General features: G+C 42.4%; 1 protein-coding gene and 1 long non-coding RNA gene across 9 annotated transcripts in view; one reads left to right on the forward strand and one right to left on the reverse strand.

The window, feature by feature from the left end:
* Ten-m (teneurin transmembrane protein Ten-m) overlaps nt 1–20,154 on the forward strand; it is a 455,606-nt gene that overhangs the window by 201,244 nt on the left and 234,208 nt on the right. The gene's annotated exons all lie outside the window — the stretch shown is intronic.
* On the reverse strand, nt 3,542–7,642 carry LOC113465094 (uncharacterized). Its single transcript, XR_003389919.1, has 2 exons — nt 4,055–7,642; nt 3,542–3,978 (listed from the first exon to the last, which is right to left on the reverse strand). It is a non-coding gene; the product is annotated as an uncharacterized LOC113465094 (long non-coding RNA).

The raw sequence follows: 20,154 nt of genomic DNA on the forward strand, positions 1-20,154 counted from the left end.
TGTTAATAACTCGGTAACCAAGCCCCATTCTGCATTTTGCCAAAGGAAATTGTTGTTCAGGAAGACCCTCCCTATCTGCCATTTTCGGCTCTTACACCCTTTACGGAACACCCTGTATATAAAATGATTCTTTGAAATTCTATAAGGAATACAGTTACACGAATTGAGACTGCATTTGCTTAATCGCGATTTAACGATCTGGCCAACTTGTGCGTTTGCAAAATAGAGTAATGGAGTATCTGGATCCACATATATTCTGAGTGGAAGGCACCGCGGGGTGTCCCATTTGGTTACTTTAATTCGGGGTCTGCGATAGCGATATTTCAACGTCGATGCAGGAACAACGATTTCGGCCTTAGGTTATTAGCAACCTATTCCCATCTATTCCATCTTTGTGCACGCATCCCCTCCGGTGTTCTCTACGCCCACACGCATCGTACCCTCCGGGATCGATATCGATCGCCGTTTGAGTTTTGGGAAAATAAACGAATAAAATACGAAACAAAAATTCTAAAAAAAATATTTCGAATACAAAATATTTTAAATAATGTCTATCCGATCCGACCGAGAAATTAGGAATGAGAATATTAATTAACTAAGAATATTCTAAATGATTTTAGCCGAACAGTATGGCAATGGCATTGGCACGACGGGGTCTCATTGAAAGATAAAAGACGCTGTCTTCCGTCGAACGATGCGAGCCAGGATCCGAGTGGGTCGCAGCGCAGTTTTGCGCCTAAGCGGACAATAATAAATCGGAGTGCATGGGTGGCCGCGCTGTGTTCCGTTAGCATCCACTCCCCCGCGAGCCGTTCTTGTTCCTCCGACCTTTACACTGCGAGTCGTTCACCGTGCTGGAAGCTGACCGATAGAAAAACAATTTTATTGCAACCAGGAAGAGCTTTGTTTCGCCGTACGTCGGCTTCCGCCCACCACCGCTTCCATGAAAAATTAATAAACGCCACTCTCTATGTAGATACGAACACGCACTATTGTCTTGGGATTCGGATCCCGGTTCTCCCGTCACTCAATGCATCCTCTGATTTTATGGATTCAACTCCGGGTCGATAGACAATTCTATTAAAACTATTTTACACACCAGTCAATTGTAATTATTATTATTTCTTTTCTACGAAAGGAACTTGAAGAAAGTTTATAATTGAAGAAAGCGTGAGATTTCCTGCACATGCTGTTTTCTGGGGGAACATTAACAGCGACAGGGAAGAGTGGCGATTTAAAAGGCATTCTTTAAAGTGAACACGTGGAGGGAAGGTGAGAATCGAACGAGTGAAAGTGACAAAGGGGGAGCGAAGGTAGAAACTAAAGTTTCCATGATTCTCTTTAAGGATTTTCTTCCCCCGCACCAAGTACATTTCCCTTCAAAAGTTTAATACAAAGTTGCAAATAAATGAACAAGAAGACTCGACAGCATAATCTGTTTTTATAAACTAAACAAAAAATATTACAATTAACCCTTTCATTTTCCAATAAGCAATACAAGATTAAATACCGTTAATACCTTAGCATACAAAATAATGGATTTGTAAAAAAAAAAAAATGCATTTTTCTTTTATATTATAAGTTCGAAAATTCCATTCAGACTTTCTAGCGGCGCCTTCTTTGCATCCTCTGTTTTGTTTCAACCAAGGTAGAGTCCCCTTTCCTTTCCCGAGCGTCGCGTCCTCGCTTGTTGCGGATATAAACGAGGCGAAGAGTATAAAATAATGAAAATTTATAGCTGCCCCCACCCTCGCACGGTCCCTCTCCCCTCCCAGGACGAATAGAATGCGAGGGGTACGCAATTTGTAGAGCTTTCAAGGAGCTTTGCTCCCGGCTTCTGATGAAAATGGCGAAGCAACAGTGACAATTACCAGGAGCCTTGTCGCGTTTCCATGCCCCCCCATCCTCGCGTTTTCTTCCAACCGTTTCGGAAGCCCTTGTTACAGGTGTTCCCCGTTTTATAGCCCGTAACTTGATAGACGCTCCTCGCTCTCCCCTCGCCGCGTATTTTACACCGAAAACGAACGGGCGATCTTCAATCGCAGGGAAATGGAACGCGGAATCCGGTAATTAAACGTAATTAAATATCTTGCGAGCGAAGTGATTAATGGATAATTTTCAATAAAGCCTTCAGTGATAGCAACCGTAAACGGACTGTAAATTCGGCAATGACGGGCGCTTGCAGACGGATCTCTTTGCATACTTAATTGGTACATTGGTATGTACGGTTCGTGATTCTCAAATTAAAAGTGAAGATGGATCTCTTTATACAGGACGGATTCTAAAAGGTGTTCGGAGCGCGAAGAATTATACCCGGAAACGAATTCGATTTTCGAGAGAGCGATTACCAGACGGGGATAATATACCAGAATACGCGAAACCCGGGGATCGTATTTTAAGCACAGATTACGTAGGTACGCCGCGAATTAATTGAATCGCACAGCCAGAAAAGAGCATTTGCACCGGCAGTGGAGCGAGTGCTCGGCTATAACGCGCGCAGGACGGTTAATTCGGCAAGTGCAAGGAACTACGTACATCCACGAATTCGCGAATCCAATAAGTAGCATTTCCGGTATTCAAGCCGGCTGCATTATGGCTGATTTATGAATAGTTTATGTCCGCCAGTAAAAGGTTTCTTCCTGACCTTCGATGCTCCTCATTATCCTACACGTGTGCTTAAGTCTCAATAGCAGTCGATGCTGTTGAATTCACTAATCAGATGAATAAATATGCGAATTTAGATCAAATAATTAAATGAAATAAAAGAATTTGGATTTAATACTCTAAATGATTTTACGTAATCACCTGTGTTTAAATGCATATAATAAGAATGAATTGTCCGTGAGAATCTCCAGTCTGGTGAAGTAACAGTACTTCTCTCAGAAAGCATTGCACTTTCTGATCTATCAGGTTACCAAAGATTATCTACATCGCTGAATCGCTTCGGCGGTTAATACTCTGAAAGAAAGCTCTTAAATCGTCGCCCACGCAATCTCACGGTTACGAGTAGTAGAACGAAGGTAATGGGTCCCCGCAGGATTTCCTTACCGCATAGCAAGATGCGTATCAATCGCGTCAGTCGTTTACGCGTCGGGACCCAAGGGAGAAGGCGATACGTTGCGTTGCGTAACGCAATATCTCGCGGAATTGACATGGTAATATTTCCGCGAGAAGCGTTAACGACCGTAGCTACCGAGATTCCCCAGGTCCCCGGGTCCGGTGCTCCCGGCGCGGTTGTAAATACGTTTCTTTTTGTTCGGAGAACGACGTCTTGACGTCCCCGAGGAAATCCACACCGACGCCCCTGCCTCTCCGAACTTTTCCCAACTTTCGAGGACGTCGTAGGAAACGAGCAGATTCTCGCCCTCTTCGACTTCCCAAGACGAATACGTTTAATATACATGCGATAACATCTGGAAAAAATTTGATGCATAACTCGAGAACGTGAAAGCGTGCTCAATGGAATTTATGGTACGAGAGGGAACAGGACTTTTCTGATTTGCGATAAGCTTGACAAGCTTCAAATGAATTAACAAAGAGCAATAGGTCAAGAATTGTACTTTATTGCCGTCAATGAAAATTACATAACACATGTACAGTGTCCTGTATTTGTGTAACTAATTGGAAATACATTATACGCAACGTAAGCAGTAATCGTTACAGTGCAAATAATTGGACGAGATAACTCTCAAACGGACAAATTGATAGTCGTTAGGGAACGAGGAAGGCGATCATTAATACTCGTAAATAAAGAAGAGAATTATTATTTTGCTTGCGGGACTCCGCATAATTAGAATGAAGCATTCTCGACGCCGCCGCAATAAGACCAATAAATCATCCGGACGCCGTATTAAAAACAAAACGAGGAGAAAAATCGTGCGTTGTACATCCTTTCCCTTTCTCGTCGGTAAGCCGTCGAAGACGTCGATCGAGCGGCCTTAGAACGACTCAAACGAAGGTCCCATCCATCCGGCTTGACTTAACAAGGATTCATTTACTTCGACCTCCGTACGTCAGTGAAAGATACAAAGATAAATAGAGAAGGAGAACTCACCGGTGGCCGTATTTATTCTGAAGGAGTTACGACTAATGCCATTAACTGGAAGCTGTTGCATTTAATCGCGGGGACGAGTATGGTAATACGCTTTCCTTATTTATGTACCGAAAAATCTCTGGATCGTGTAACAAGAGGAATCCCGTCCGCACGCGAGACCATTCATCATCCGCGCCTTTGAATCGTCGTCGATTTGTCACGCTGCTTTTTCTTAATCGAGAGATTCCTCATTAAACTCCCGCGACGGCTATTAATGCGAACAAACATTACGTGACAGCCGTATTCATTAATTGTGGAGGTCAATTTAATCGCATAATCAACTGATTTCGAATTGCAGCAATTTACGATTTTAAGGCTGCCGATTCATTTTTTTCTTGCTCAAACACATGCAAACACTCATTAGCAGATTATAGAGAGACGTAACTTAAATTAAGAATTTACGCCATATTAAGGTACTTAAATATTTTTTGCCGCTACTGTATTTTCTTATAAATACGAATTTGTTCATGCTTTTGAAATTTGTGAAACCCTGAAAAAACCCGATCCCGTGGACGTTTACTAATGGCAGCCCAAAAAGATGAACTCGAGAACGTCTGCGAGTCCCGTCGTGTAGGGGTGAAACGGATGGTTGACGTTAAATCAGTAATTCGCTCGGCATTAATTACTGCTAACCATTTTAATATCCCTGGCATGTGACAGCGATCACGTAATTATCGCTATGATCCCTGATGCGGCGCGTGCAAATTAAAGCGTGGAGCTAGGCGCAGTTTAACGGAGTTCCAGCCCCTTCAGCATACAGGTACCGTGCCACGTTAGTCAGCTTGTTAATCTCACTTATCGTGCGTTATTACGCTTGCTAACCTAAAGCTCGATACGTCGCGACGTATCGCGTCGTTAAAGTAAAAGCGGAGAGAAATTAAAAAGGGATAGAGAAATTATTATCCGTGGTTAAATTTAGTAGTTTAGACAGCAGTTAAAAATTTAAACAGATTTCATAAACGTGTGAATATATAAATTTTATTATGATCTGAATTTTTGTTTAAATCGTGTAACTGCGCCGATTGCAATTTCACTTGAGATGTTCAAACGCAACTTAGGAAAATTGGTTGCACCCATCCCACGTATATCCGTTCCGGTATCGCATAGTCTCCGGAAAGTTTTCTTTGACCGTCTATTTGGCCAAATAATCAGCCACTGGCTAAGGGGTTGAACTATCAGTGAACTATTCTCGTTACAGGTAATAATCCGTTTCTAAAGGTTCTGGCATCCCGCGATTAATACAGGGCCTAGGCTAACGGACAGAAAGGGGATTAGCAAGTTTCGAGGGATCGCAGACTTGATTACAGTTCAAAGATACATCCTCAAAGATACGTTTCTTCCTTATCCCTTCATCATCGAATCACATGTTCATTAATAAAATACGTAATTAGTTTATTTAATACAGATTTCATGATATTTCTGGTATTCTTTTTATTACAGCATTCAATGTGAATTGAGACATTATATGCATCGCATGTTTCAGAAATGATACTTAAAAATTGTAGCTAGAATTGAATTAGAGATTTTTCGCAAAATCTATCGATTTTGCAAGACGCGGAACGGATTCAGCCGGTCTGTTTCTGTTGATTTGAAAGCCGGGGAGACGAGACACGCGTGTATCAAACCTTCACTAATAAACGTACCGCGGACTCATAATACAGTTTCCCGCGAAATGAACGGAAGCAGAAAGGGACGTTGTCATTCAACGGCCGCGTCGATCGATGGATACCGGGGGCTCGCGGTGCCGGCGTATGTACACGCGGATGGGAAACGCGGAGGTTAATTAACGAAGACTTTTCATCGTCGCGGGGGTAGAATCCAACGTCCGCATCGGAACCGGATGCCACTGTCGGCGCTCGTGTTTTTCTCCAACCCCCGGCTAGGGTTTGGTTATCGCGTCGCGTATCTGACTTTGACCGTGACTCAGCCGGGCACCGCTATTTAAACCGTGCAAAAAGGGGTGGATAACATCGCGTGTCACCCGGTCGCATTTCGAAATCCCCGGCTCATTAACGTACAGCCGGCCGCCTCTCCGATTTGCGGTACCGATGCCCGTGAGATTAATAACGTTAGCTGGCAGATTTAATGCGACTCGTGTATATCTTGATTATAATATCGGATAGGGCCTGTTTGATGAATAATTATCAACCCTTGTGCGCTCGTTTTCTGTACACCCTCGATCGCCCGGACTTCGTTTAACCCTCGTGTCAATCCGATGCACGGATAAGAAATCAATACAGGACATACAAACTCCCTAAGTTAGGAAACGTACTTCCTTCCCAATTCAATTTTATTTAATTTATTCATTCAAAGATTAGCATTTACATTAATACATATATTTTTATTACCGCTTTTAAATGTTTTTCACATTGGCACGAGATAAAGTTTTACAGTCTGCTGTTTATCATTTTTTCTTTGCTCGACGCAGTCTCTATTGAACTGTAACGCTACAAAGAAACAGTCCTCGCCAGGAACACGTGCGAGAACAAAGGTTCCGCAGGGGTGCTTGTTGACCGACTCATCGAAGGATCGTTACACGGTTCGAGCTGCCGGTGACAGTGATCGTTAAACGGGCACCCTTCTGACGCGTGCCGCGTTTCTTCGCCCGCGTGCGCAACACGTGCAATCGCGTTTCTCAACCGTTCGCACCGTTCCCCGTCGACAAAGCATTGCGTCGAAACAAGTGACAAAACCGGCGTTAAGCTCCCAACAGCACCGTGACTAGGAAGTTGGAAAACGGAAGCGAGAGGGCAACGCGTGTTCAATCATCGACGCCCTCGTAATAATACTGAGAGGCTTTGCAGACTTGGAAACCGCCAATTTCCTGGATACCTCGCAAGTCTCCTGCAACAATGCCGTGTTATTACGCGGTCATACGCAAACGATGATGGGAACGTCTTAACCCAGTTTGAAATCACGTTAAGAATTACCGTAGTTCAAGTAGAAGCGGGTTTCTCAATCATTTTTTCAATTTACGTACTCTAATTGTCAAGGATTTATGTTAAGTATAATAGAAATTTTTGGCTCATGCACGTAATGTTAAATAAATAATTAAAAAACCTTATAATGAGAAAATTGATAAATAATACTAAAACCAGTGTTGATACTTTGGTTACTAAAATCAGAATATTCAAAATCGACTTTGCTATAAGTCTGACTGATTCTAGCCATCGAATCGCACAAAGAGCGAATCGAATCTTCGATCGGCAGGCGTGCGCGCGCGCGCGCGCTCTCGCGGAATTAATTGAATCGATCAAAAATGCAAGACGCGGCTCGCAGGAACCCCGTAGACGTCTAGACCAGAAACACTTTGGGCCCCGTGCCAAAAAACACGGGGGCGTCGCGTCGTCGCCGTTCGAAAGATCTTTATCTATCGGGGCTGCTATCCACTCGCGTTATACATATGTATTATGTATGTACACTCTCGTTCACAAGTCGCCAGACTGTCCAAACTATCATAAAGATAACAAGGTATGATAATGACCTCTCGAAAACCAAACCACGTTTTCAATTAAACTACCTGTTTATTTAAACAAAAATTCCTGTGCAATGAAATTTATGTAATTATAAAATAATTAACCAAAATACAATCGATTTTTTTTATAATCAATTTGAATTGTTTATTTTACAATTTCTGTGGATTCATTTTTTTTTTTTATTAAGAAAATAGCTTTTCTGTTTGGAGACAATTTCTGGGCTATCGGTAAAACTTTCATTCTCCAACTGAGAGTCAATGAACGTTTTCCTGGGTAACTTCTGACCGGGAGTGTATGTGATTCGTTCGGCCACACATTGGAAGCGGAGGATTGGCAAACTCCTTCCTCACGGCCGATTCGGTTCGGTGCATAATGCGCGGCTTGGCTGCCGGTAGCGTATGGTCATCGGCTGTTGTGAATTGGTCAAACGAACCGTGGAAAACCGTGCAACCGGCGGACGCGATGCTCAAACGTAACAAATTGCGGCCAAATATCATCAGTTCTACCGCTCCTTCCCTATTCCCGGAACTCTTGATTCCAACCTTCGAACATACATACATATTTCGTACTGCTGTTTCATGAACATTGATTCAAAGAATTTATGTATCAATTTATAAACTGTCATTAGTTTCTTATTATATAATTATATACATAAACAGATAATTATAAAATAATAATTTTTAGATTAATAAAATTCAGGATGAAAATTATACTTTTAATTATATTCGTTCTTTCGGAACGATTGATATTTCAATTCGCGTGGGAGAATCCGTCGCCTTTAACCCGGATTATCCTCATCCGAAATTCTACGAGACAACGGACAAACAAGGAACGAGCGATTTATCAATTTTCGGAGACCGATTGTTCCGGCGCATAAAATATCATTCCGGCAGGCAACGAGCGTCGGTGAATGGATCGCGCAATCGCCGCAGGGCTGCCGCCGGGGATAATAATTATTATTTCGCGCGGTTAACGAATGAATTGTGTCACGTGCAACGCGCCGCGAGCCCAAAGAGAAAATGGGGTGTGGCGTTGAACGAAGACGGGGATAGCGCGAACGAGCGGAGGGAGTACGAGAGAGATAGACCGGAAGCGTCTCGTAATTACCGTGGAATCGCGAAATTCGCCGATCTTGATTGGCGTGCGTCGCGTCGAGTCGAAAAACCGCGTTTCGGTTAAAGCAGTTACGTAATTTGAACCGTGCCTTGCTTCATAGATGCGGAATGAACCAGAGTAGTCATACTATTTTTATATTCCTCCTAAATCATTCAGCCGTAGATTAGTTATTAACGCATTGAACTTTCGAGGCCCGTTATAATATTTAATAATATTATTAAGATTGATTTTTAAATTGTGGAGGCAAGTTCTTTCTCAAGAACTGAACTCAAATAATATTTTAAAATATATAACAATAAATATAATAAAAAATCTATGGCACTTTCAGGTGTCATGTATTCTAATTTTTAATAACATAAATCGACGAACGTGAAAACTGAAGCGTGAATGCATCCCGTGCGCAATTAAATAAAGCAAAAAGGATAGTGTCGAGCCGGTGAGGATCTGTCTACAAAAATCTCGCAGGCCAGGTGCGGCTCTCGTCGAAGTACATAAATCATCCTCACCCGGAGGCACGCACCCAGCCGTTTTTTATCCGTTCCGCTCTCAAGTTATCGCCGGTATTAGCGCTCGCAACAACGGAGCGAGGGGGCGGGTCGCGACCTTCGCCCGTTAAAAAGACAAGACACGCGTTTCTACATGCGGCGTACACGGGATCGGTAACAGCCCCCGCGGGACCACGACCGGTCGTGCTCGGGGCTTGTTTCTAGGTTTGTTGTCATTCTTGTTTTCGAGGAGCTACGGGGCGCCCGACGGGGGGTCCCATGGGCCACACACGCTCAAAGCCTCCGATACTCGGGCCCCACTATCCCTATATATCTCTCTCTCTCTCTCTTTCTCTATGCTCGACAACCGTTTACCTGGTTACATGTCCCGCCTTCTTTTTGGACCGGCCGACGTTTCGGCTTTTTCATTAGACCAGTTTTTAATCTTGATTGATCGGTACATGGAATCACGACCGGTGATCGTTAAACGCCGGATTTTATCCGGCTGGCACGTGGATCGTCGGCCAACGAACTGTTCGTTTCGATCCTACGCCGCCTGCACTTATTTATGGCAGTCGGTATTTAGAAGCCACAAGAGTTGTACAATTGTGCATTCCTCATACATTCAGGGTATAAATTGTTACACTCGTTGATATTAAATAAAACCGTACTTGACTGCTCTTTCTTATATAAAACAATTCGTATAGAGGAACAAATCGTATAAAAGAGAAAACGACTGCAAGTGTTTCAAATAATTGAACGGTTTCAATTGCGACAACACATACGGACGGCATTAAAAGCAAAAGCTTGTACAGGAGATTTAGTTCTGAAGATTTTCGAGTCCTAGACAAATCTCGTACGACGTTTCTTGGTTTCCAACGGCACGTTTAATCTCCGACTGGCCTTTATTGGGCTCTCGGATAACGTGTCATCGAATAATCGACGTCTCCATTAATCGACGCCCCGAATAATCGACACTTTTCCGGATCCGGGCTTCCGTTGTTTTTATTTTCTCAGCGATGCTCGAGCCGACGAGGCGAGAGCGAGGGTTTTAAAAAAGGAGATCCATTAGTCGCCGGGCAAAAAGAAGGCTGCGTTCGAAAGGAGAAAGGGATAAGGGAAAAAAGAATGAAAAGGGTGAAGAGGATTAATCGTTATTTACTAGAGGCGATCCGTCTTCCTCCAACGTACATGCTTTATGATAAAACAACTGGAATTCGTTATGATAGAAGATAAATTATTCAGTAAACTTATTACAGAACGGAAACTAGGTTTTATATTAAAAATCTCTCTCTCTCTTTCTCTATGCTCGACAACCGTTTACCTGGTTACATGTCCCGCCTTCTTTTTGGACCGGCCGACGTTTCGGCTTTTTCATTAGACCAGTTTTTAATCTTGATTGATCGGTACATGGAATCACGACCGGTGATCGTTAAACGCCGGATTTTATCCGGCTGGCACGTGGATCGTCGGCCAACGAACTGTTCGTTTCGATCCTACGCCGCCTGCACTTATTTATGGCAGTCGGTATTTAGAAGCCACAAGAGTTGTACAATTGTGCATTCCTCATACATTCAGGGTATAAATTGTTACACTCGTTGATATTAAATAAAACCGTACTTGACTGCTCTTTCTTATATAAAACAATTCGTATAGAGGAACAAATCGTATAAAAGAGAAAACGACTGCAAGTGTTTCAAATAATTGAACGGTTTCAATTGCGACAACACATACGGACGGCATTAAAAGCAAAAGCTTGTACAGGAGATTTAGTTCTGAAGATTTTCGAGTCCTAGACAAATCTCGTACGACGTTTCTTGGTTTCCAACGGCACGTTTAATCTCCGACTGGCCTTTATTGGGCTCTCGGATAACGTGTCATCGAATAATCGACGTCTCCATTAATCGACGCCCCGAATAATCGACACTTTTCCGGATCCGGGCTTCCGTTGTTTTTATTTTCTCAGCGATGCTCGAGCCGACGAGGCGAGAGCGAGGGTTTTAAAAAAGGAGATCCATTAGTCGCCGGGCAAAAAGAAGGCTGCGTTCGAAAGGAGAAAGGGATAAGGGAAAAAAGAATGAAAAGGGTGAAGAGGATTAATCGTTATTTACTAGAGGCGATCCGTCTTCCTCCAACGTACATGCTTTATGATAAAACAACTGGAATTCGTTATGATAGAAGATAAATTATTCAGTAAACTTATTACAGAACGGAAACTAGGTTTTATATTAAAATAGATTTTTACCTTGTTAGTATAAATTAAAAGTGATAGGTTCGTTGCGTCAACCGGATTTGTCCAATTCGACAGACGTACGTTCGTCAAGTCCACTGTTACTCGACATAAGAACATAATACCTTTTAACGATGAAACGAATACGAAAGCACATGCATATCAAGTTCAGCGCCAGGTAAGCTTCGTAATTTATACCCAATTACTGACGAATTCCTCACAAACGCGGAGAAAAATGAGGAAAATCCAGAGGATTAACCATCAAAGTCTAACTAACAAATGCTAGGAATATTTAGATGCACTGGTAAATAGATTCGATTAAATGAAAATCACACTCTCAAATTTATTAATAGAATCAAAGATACATTAAATACATTTTTTGCAAGATGCTTTTTTTAGTAAGATGATAGGATTGATGATTGTGAATTTAATTATTCATTGAAATTAATCGTAGGATTGAAGATGCTGGGGAAACGTTCGTTGCTAACGAGATGCTTTCTAAGAACGTTTTGTTGAACGCTTTAACTTGCTCTATTCAATTCTAAGAACAAGAAGCTAGAAGATTCGCATGCACTATGCATGTAAAATGTTTCTCTTTGAACAACTTCATAGAACCGCGTCTCTTCCCTCCAATTTCTACAGCGGCTGGGGATAGAGAAAAGGGAAGAACGTCTACTAGAGGGAAGGTAGGGAATGGCACCGCTATTCACCGCGGTCACGCTGAAAAATTTAGTCCCACCTAACGAGTGTAAGCTGAGATGGGGTCATAGTAGTTTTCCCAGGAACAAGAAAAAATGTATATAGATCAATTTTAGTAGATTCCCTCTTGAACTTCATGGTCAGTAATTAATCTAGAACAGATTTAATGGCCAATTATAACGAGTTCTGTTTAACGAGTTTATAATTCTATTAGTTCACATACGAATGTACATAGCAATGGATCATGTGAAAGGAAATTTTAGTTAAATTCTATTCAAAGCATATGTCGAATTTTTAATATATTAATTTCCAACTGTGTTACGTGAAGTCTGTAATATTTTTGTGTTTCACTGTATGAGTTAATTAATATATTCAATTCTTGGAAGATAACGGTGGCTCTCATCCGACAGGCGTTTCATCAAATATGAAAGAACAGGTACACTTGACCCAGCGACATGGTAGCTGAAGTGTAGCCTTCAGCAGTTGCCATTATTCATAATTGTCTTTGCACTGGTATTTGGGTTATCTCTGTTTCAATGCAGCTCGCCCTCCCTCTATTAATTTAACACGACCTTTCTTAACGTCGTTAAAGTACAATAGTAAACCCTCTTCATTAATAAATTGCAAAATTATCTTACCGACGATTCAGGTTCTTGAGCAAGTAATTACACCTGGATAAAATAAACAATGAACTTTACGAATCATAAGCGATAAGTGTGCCATACACACAATAAAAAAGAACAGTAGGCACTGTGTCAGTTATCACGTTGTTAATTATTTACGGGCTCTAAATTGAAAAGTAAATACACGATCTTACACATTACAAGATCGTGGATTAAACAGTTTCCTTGTAACTCTACTTGTTAATTGGCAGTTCAATCGAGAAGAGAATAAAAAACGATGTAACCAATTGGAATCTTCTATGGATTTTCATAAAACATTGAGTTTTGATCGGCCACATTTGGGCTATTAAGAAAACGTTTTTGACGCAAGACGGGATGTTCCCTGAACTTGTATAATAATTTCCAAGGGAGTTGCGAGTGGCGAAAGTGCCGCGTAGCGTATGTACACCATAAGCTCACGACAGCAACCTCGAAAGTAACCCCTTTAAAAGTAACTGTCGCAGCACCTGGTGCAAGCTGGGCCATCAGTCGCTCTCCTCGCAGTTCCTCCGAGGGGTTGAAAATGTCAACCCGCAGCCGCACGAGCGGGCTGAATTATTTTAACTGTTCGATTAAAGCGAAAAAGCTCGATAAGCAACCGCCGTGAAAGCTCCGTCCAAGCCGTCTCCCCGCTCTCGCAGTACCGGCGAAGGTGAAAATATTGAATGAGGAAAGGAAACAGGATGGAGGCCCCGGGTCGGATCTCTCCTCCGAGGCGGGGCAATTTTCCGCGATGGAAAGGTGGCTCGGGGAGAATTTATCGGCCGTCTACCGACGAATCAAAATCATTTTTTATAACGCTCGTAAAGTAACGCGCGGAGCTCCGTTCGCGGGATAAACAGGGGACCGAAAGTGTGGAGCGCATGAAATTTTATGCGCCCCCGTCGCCGCGCTTCTTAAGCACCGGGCTTATACAGCCTCACCCATGAAAATTATTTAATTCTATTGAAACGGCTGGACGGACGATGTAAGGAACCTTCGGGGTCTCTTTTTTTAACGACGCGACAGTAAAAGCTTGAGTATTGAGAATATAGTTGGGGGTGTTTGGTCGCGAGTTGAAGGGGGCCCGGGTTACGAGCGAATTTACGCAGGTTCGATGCAGCGGCTGGGTAATAAAAAAGTATAATCGTTACAGTTGTGCCCGGGAGAAAATTTTTTAAGGGGATGTTTTATATTTTGCAATCTCCGAAATAAATTAAATAAGCCGGTTCAATGTTTCATGATTTTTTTTTTAGCAAAATTCATTTTTACTTTAATAAAATCGATCCTTATTGCACTTTGTAAATTTAAATAAGAACGATAATTGTATTAACCGACCCTGCATTCTTTACTTTATTTCTTTAACAAAGTCAAACATTGTTTTAACTATCCCTTAGCACACAGTACTAAAACCGCGGCTCGCATTATACCCGTACTTTCCGTTTTCTTTTTCCTCACTCGTTTCACCTCTCGTTCCTTTTTCCCACGTCTCGGCCGGCACCTCCTCCGCCAGGGTACGTGTTGGATTTTTTTCGACGTGCTCCTTTTCGTCCCGCGCACACTCGTCAGTCTCGTTTACGATCGCCTAAGTGGAGCGACCATGAAAATTAATCGCGCCACGTTCAGGATAATGAAGTCTTCTGGCTGGCTGTTCCGACTCCAGTAAAAAATGTTCCTCGCGTGCCACGACGCTACGTGACCGTGATCTCTCGATAGTAAGTCTGGGATTTAAGGATGATCAAGTCTCTCTCGAAATTATCTAAAATTTATAGGCATTTCATTGATAAAATAAACATGCACGTTGTCTAAGACAACAGCTCTCGAAAATGATGAAGACGATTCATATCTTTGTACTAATACCAAAATATGAGACAGTTTTGTTTAGGTAAAAGAATTGTATTTAATGAATCAATTAGATATTTCAAGCAACTACGTAAATGCACATACACATAATAAAAAAATGATAGCAGAACATTAATCATTTAAATGACATAATAATATAAAAAAATGTGAAATAATATAAATTAAAAATAATGTTTTGAATCGCAAGAAAGCTTGAAGCCTCAGCCTTCATGAACGTTGCAAGTATTACTCGATGGTAGAAGAGGTTCAGTGTCGTTCAAGGCTAATGAGAGGACCATTACCCTCGTATCCACGAAACACGAAACTTTTTCACTCCGTAATCCGATTATTCGTAACGGGCGAGGAGAAGTGACCTAATCTCCGGCAACCGAGCGTCGTATTTCGTTTGACGAATGCTCCTCGTAAATTTGGTTGATGCGGCATTAAAAGTCGATGTATCGTTACACCGTACCGTGATAACTTCTCGTAAAAGGGATAACGATAAATGTCACCAAACACCCCGGCTTTTCGTGGCTTTTACGGTTCCTTCTCCCGTTTCCGGCGCGGCGCCTCGTTATCCTCGTTACTCATACGATTATCAAATGATTTATTCAACCCTAGACCGGACCTCTGACCCAGTTAAATTACAAATTGATAAACAAGTAGTTTTATACGTATCTTCTACTTCTAAAGAACGTTCTATTTTATCTTCATCTTATACTTATTTGTATAGACTTATGTCAATCTTTGTAAGCAATTTTATATCAAAACGTAGAAGAATTTTTTAATTGAAGATAATTACAATTTTAATAATAAAATCCCTCACTGTTGTGAATTTCATAAGGACTGAATTAAGAAAGTGGATGAATATTTTGTGACATAATTTGAAAATGTAAATGAATTTTCCATTGTTTCTAATGTCACAAAGTATAAAACATTCTCAATAATTCCGAATCCTCTTAAAAATGAAATGTTGGTCAATTCTTGAATCAGCTAGTGATTTCGATTCGTCTCAGAAATATCGCACTTTTATTAACACAGTTATAACATTCGAGCGCAACGTAAGATGTCACGTAATCTCCCAACGCGACGCAATTCCCTCGGCTCCGTGGTTTTACGAACACGAACGCTCGTATAACAAGGTAGGATTACCAAATGACCGAGCCTTGAATCAGTGTCTACCGACCGAAATGCGTGACAGGTTGGCGTGTATGGTATTTAACGGGGCCACGAAAATTCCATTTCCCACCCACCCACAAACACACACACACACACACGGACTACCTAGCTACATTTCCGCTTAAGACGTAATAAACGTGCCAGAAATTGTGCCGCGAACGACAGACTTTAGAACCGGCGTACCGTGTCCCAATTTATTTGTTAGTTCAATTTTACGGCAATGGTAGACATTTTTAAGCAGAACATTTATTTCCATCTTATGTGATATAAAAATCTTATCGAGGTTGAGTAACAATTTATTTATAATTATTATGACGAACAGATTTTCTGTAATTTTATACAATTTATAACATGAATAATTACTGGATTCTTTAATTCCAATCGTTCATCGGTTAATGAACGGAAAAATTGGACGACAGGTGTTGTCGTGAAAGTAACGGATCATTGCTAATAACTCGCGGGCAAATTCTCGAAAAGTCGGGATTGCGACGTCAGCCGGGGCTGCTTAAGTCTGAATCGTTGACCTAAACGGTGGTGGTAGTGGAATAACGTGTGCGCTTGACAGCTCGTTGAAGCGTCTGACCCTGCGAGAAACGCCGACAGAACGCCAACTCGGCACCTTGAGTTGATGGACATTAACGCGGGATACGCGTGTTTCTTCCCAGATCCAGGATTCCCAGACGCAATTATCCGCCTATTAAGAAACTTATCTGTCGTTCCCATGATTTCTTCATTCCGAGAACAATATGACTAACAGTAATAGCGTAATAATTGCACTTTAAAATTGCACCGTACGATGTTAACCATTTTGGGATATCCAATGCAATTCCTCTGAACGTAATGGATTTTAAAATTGCGCAAATGTATAATGTTGCATTACTTGATAAGGTATATAGAACAAAAATCTCCGGATACAAGTGATTCTTACCTGAAGCTGTTGAGCCAATAAGCCTATAACAGAGTCAAGGTCAGTTTCCTTTAAGTAGGTGCTAAACTTTCTTTGCTTCACTTTAGACGTAATTTCGAGACGTTCGAACAAAATAAAAATAAAAAGTGAAATAATTATAATTGAAAATATTTTCTAAATGACGATTGTCAGTCGAAGGCTTGGACGATCATCAGAGATCGATACCAAAATCGTTGGCCATTCTATATTAAAATGACTGACTTGCAAAACTTTATACTATCCACCTATAATCCACCCACGTACACATTCTCGGTACACCTACGCGGGACGCTTATTCTAACAGAGTGGCTAACAGCTTCCCTTTCTGGTCGTCGCGCGCCAGTTGTTCCGTCGAACGCGGTCGTAAAACCTCCTTTGTACCTGTGGGAACGGAGCAAGTTTATCGGGCGGCAAGTGTTTCGGTTTTCCCCGAAGAAGAAGAATTTCGAGTTTAGAGACGGGCGCGACGAAGACGGGAGACCAGTTCGCTGATGCATCGAGCACCGCCGCGGGGCAACTTCGCCCGTATCAGCTGCCGCGATGGGATACAGCTGCGCTCTCGCGAAATCTCGATATAAATCTGCTCCGCGGCTGACTCTCTTTTACCCGAGGACAGCCTTGAGAACCGTAATTGTACCCGTGGTTTAAGAAGTACATCTGGAACACCTGCAGTCCCGTGGCCATGTACGGAGCCAGGTATCGTTCGTCGATGATTTGTCTTCGCGGAATCTGGCACGCGAACGCGATTCCGAACGCTGACAACTAAAATTGTTTGTCCCGATCGGGACATCGTTCCAATTGAATCAGCAGATGGGAGACAAATCGAAAATGAATCAGTCCGTACAATACAGGTCAGATAAAAGACAGTATTTAAAGAATTAATTTCAGATAAATAGTTGCTCTGTCATTTAAACGTTGCAATGGGTATTAATCTTTTAACGTCTTGGAATAGCAATTTACTTCCCTGAACGCTAATTAATTCCATGGATAGATCGTAGTACTTAAAAGGGTTAGACAGCAGCCGTGAAATTATTCACCGGAATAATCAGAGCACAAACAGGGCGAATATTAAATAAGTTCTCAGTTAACCAATAACCATCCAAAGGCAAGTTTCATTGTTTGATAATCCGGTCTTAAACGTCGCAAAGGTAGAGGAGCCGCGATCGACGAGCAAATTGCCGTGGAACTTCTGTCGTCGGGGGTTGGGGGGGTGGCTCTCTCACCCCCTCGGTATAACACACAGCGAAAACTTGCATCAGCGTCATTATATCCCGACACGAGTGCGTTCACGCTACAAGTGCGCGAGAGTTTATGTGCTTTACGTTATCTTGCGACTCACCTATTCCTATCCGGGGCCCGTGTGTCGCGTATACGTGGGACTACTTATCTGGGCTGATGTATTGCTCCGGAAACTCGGCGCACGAACCTGGCCCTCTTCCCCCGCCTTATCCCCCGCCGAGTTTTCAACCCCCTCCGTCCTCCGTTCGCTGCACCCTCGTTTTCTACGTTAGGCACTGCGCCGCTGCAGCCGGGAGAAATTCGTGAAACTACACTTTCGAAAGTTGTGCATCCGCCAGCACTTTGCGGTTCATCGGGCGCCTCAAGTGAAGATAATTTGCACCCGAATCCGACCGAATCCCGCGAGTTAAAATTGCTTTAGCCACCGCACCGCCGCGCCCCGGATGATTTCCCAGCGACTCCGTGTCGTTAACCCTTCCCCTCGGCAGTAGCGATTTTTCGAACGGTTCAAGAACCCTTTAAACTCTGAACTTCAGAGATCGTGTTTTTCTATCAATAGTCGTCCCTCGAATGAAAAATAGTCAAGATTAACTTGATATTCCGCTGGGAGTTATCCTATCTATCGATCAAGGCTTCGGTTAGATCGAATTGCACAATCTCGCGCGCAAATATTACACGCGTCCTTAAAATTTTTTCACGAAACCTTAGACGTTTCCTGGTGGTCGGATGTCGGGGTCAACTTTCCGAACGTTCAAAAGTAACGGGAAAAGTTGCCTCGCGAACCGGAATAAGAGAAGAAGGAAGTCGACGAGGTGCGCGAAGACGAGTAGAGGGGGATCGTGTCTACGAGGGAAAGAGAATCGTTTGGCAACTTATGAATCGTAATTGCGGCTCGATAACGAAACTTTCGTATTTGCCTGTGCTTCCGCCTACCTCCCGCCCTCCTCTCTTAATAACGAGAAGTAAACTTGTCAATTAGTAATTGCCAGAATTCGACCTGAACGACGAGATGGAGAGAACTCGGCTCGAACGAGGATCGACTACCCTTTTGTTTGACTAACCAAGAATCGCGGTAGTCTGAGTGAAAAATCTTCAAATATTGAACAAATAATGTTTCTCTTCAACATTCATAGACATTTTGCTGGTCCCTGACTTTCATTGTTTTAAAAAGGAATTTTATGAGAAAATAATGGAACGATTTGGAGCTAGTCTTCTATTTATTAAGAAAAGGATATAATGAATTTTGTATAAGCCAGTGAAAATATTATCGGACTCATGCTAAAGCATTGTGCATCGTGGCTTAGTGCTCTATTATCCTTATTGTTTAGCTTTCTGTATAGACGAGTTACTGGATAGGTGTTGGAAAGGAACTATCTCACAACGATATTAATATCGTAATTCTGAAGTATAATTTGCTGATGCTTCGTATTATGTCTCTACGCGTCACGATTTTACGAATAGAAACTCCTCCTTCTCTCTCTCGGTAAAGTTTCGTTGGCTGCATGAAATACTGCGAAGTGGATTATTTGAGTATAATGATGCGAATGTAACATCAGCATTATTTTCCTATGACATCCTTTGTATTTCGAACTGCAGTTTCTCTGCAGAGCAAAACTTTTTAGATGCCAATTTAAAAAATAAGATATGAAATATTTATTTTCCCTTTAAAAACAATGCATGGGTTCTCTATTAAATTTTTATTGTTACGTGCAGTCTGGGTGCTGTATTGACACTCAGGGCCAAGAACGATATTCCCGAGCCTCCATTAACATATTTTTTAATATCTATTGATTCCACGAGTTAAAAGCTCCCTAAGGTTCCCCGGGCGGGATAAAGTTTTTCGTTAGCATATTGGAAAGTCGTAGATAAGCGACGGTTTTTCTCCTCTTCAGGCCGGCAGGTATAAGGCGAATCCGCTTAAAGTGGCCCCCGGTATACCTAGCATACACAAAAGGCAAAGCGGGGGCGATATCCTTAAAACGTAGCACCCGCAGCAGGTCCGCGCACCTTCTTCCTCTATCCCTCTCTCCTCGCCGTCATCATTTATTCCAGACGCCTATTTACACGCGAGCCTTCAAAGTCGCTTTCACGAGATAACCTCGGTCCCAGCTCCCTCGAGCAGGATAACGTCAAAGTGGCCTTCCCCAAAAGGAGGAGAACGTCGCAGACGAGACGACCGATTGAGATAGCCACCGTCAGCGCCGGTAG

Source organism: Ceratina calcarata, unplaced genomic scaffold (genome assembly GCF_001652005.2).
Source record: "Ceratina calcarata isolate Rehan_Ccalc_2016 unplaced genomic scaffold, ASM165200v1 scaffold84, whole genome shotgun sequence".
In the NCBI taxonomy this organism is placed as follows: Eukaryota; Metazoa; Arthropoda; class Insecta; order Hymenoptera; family Apidae; genus Ceratina; species Ceratina calcarata.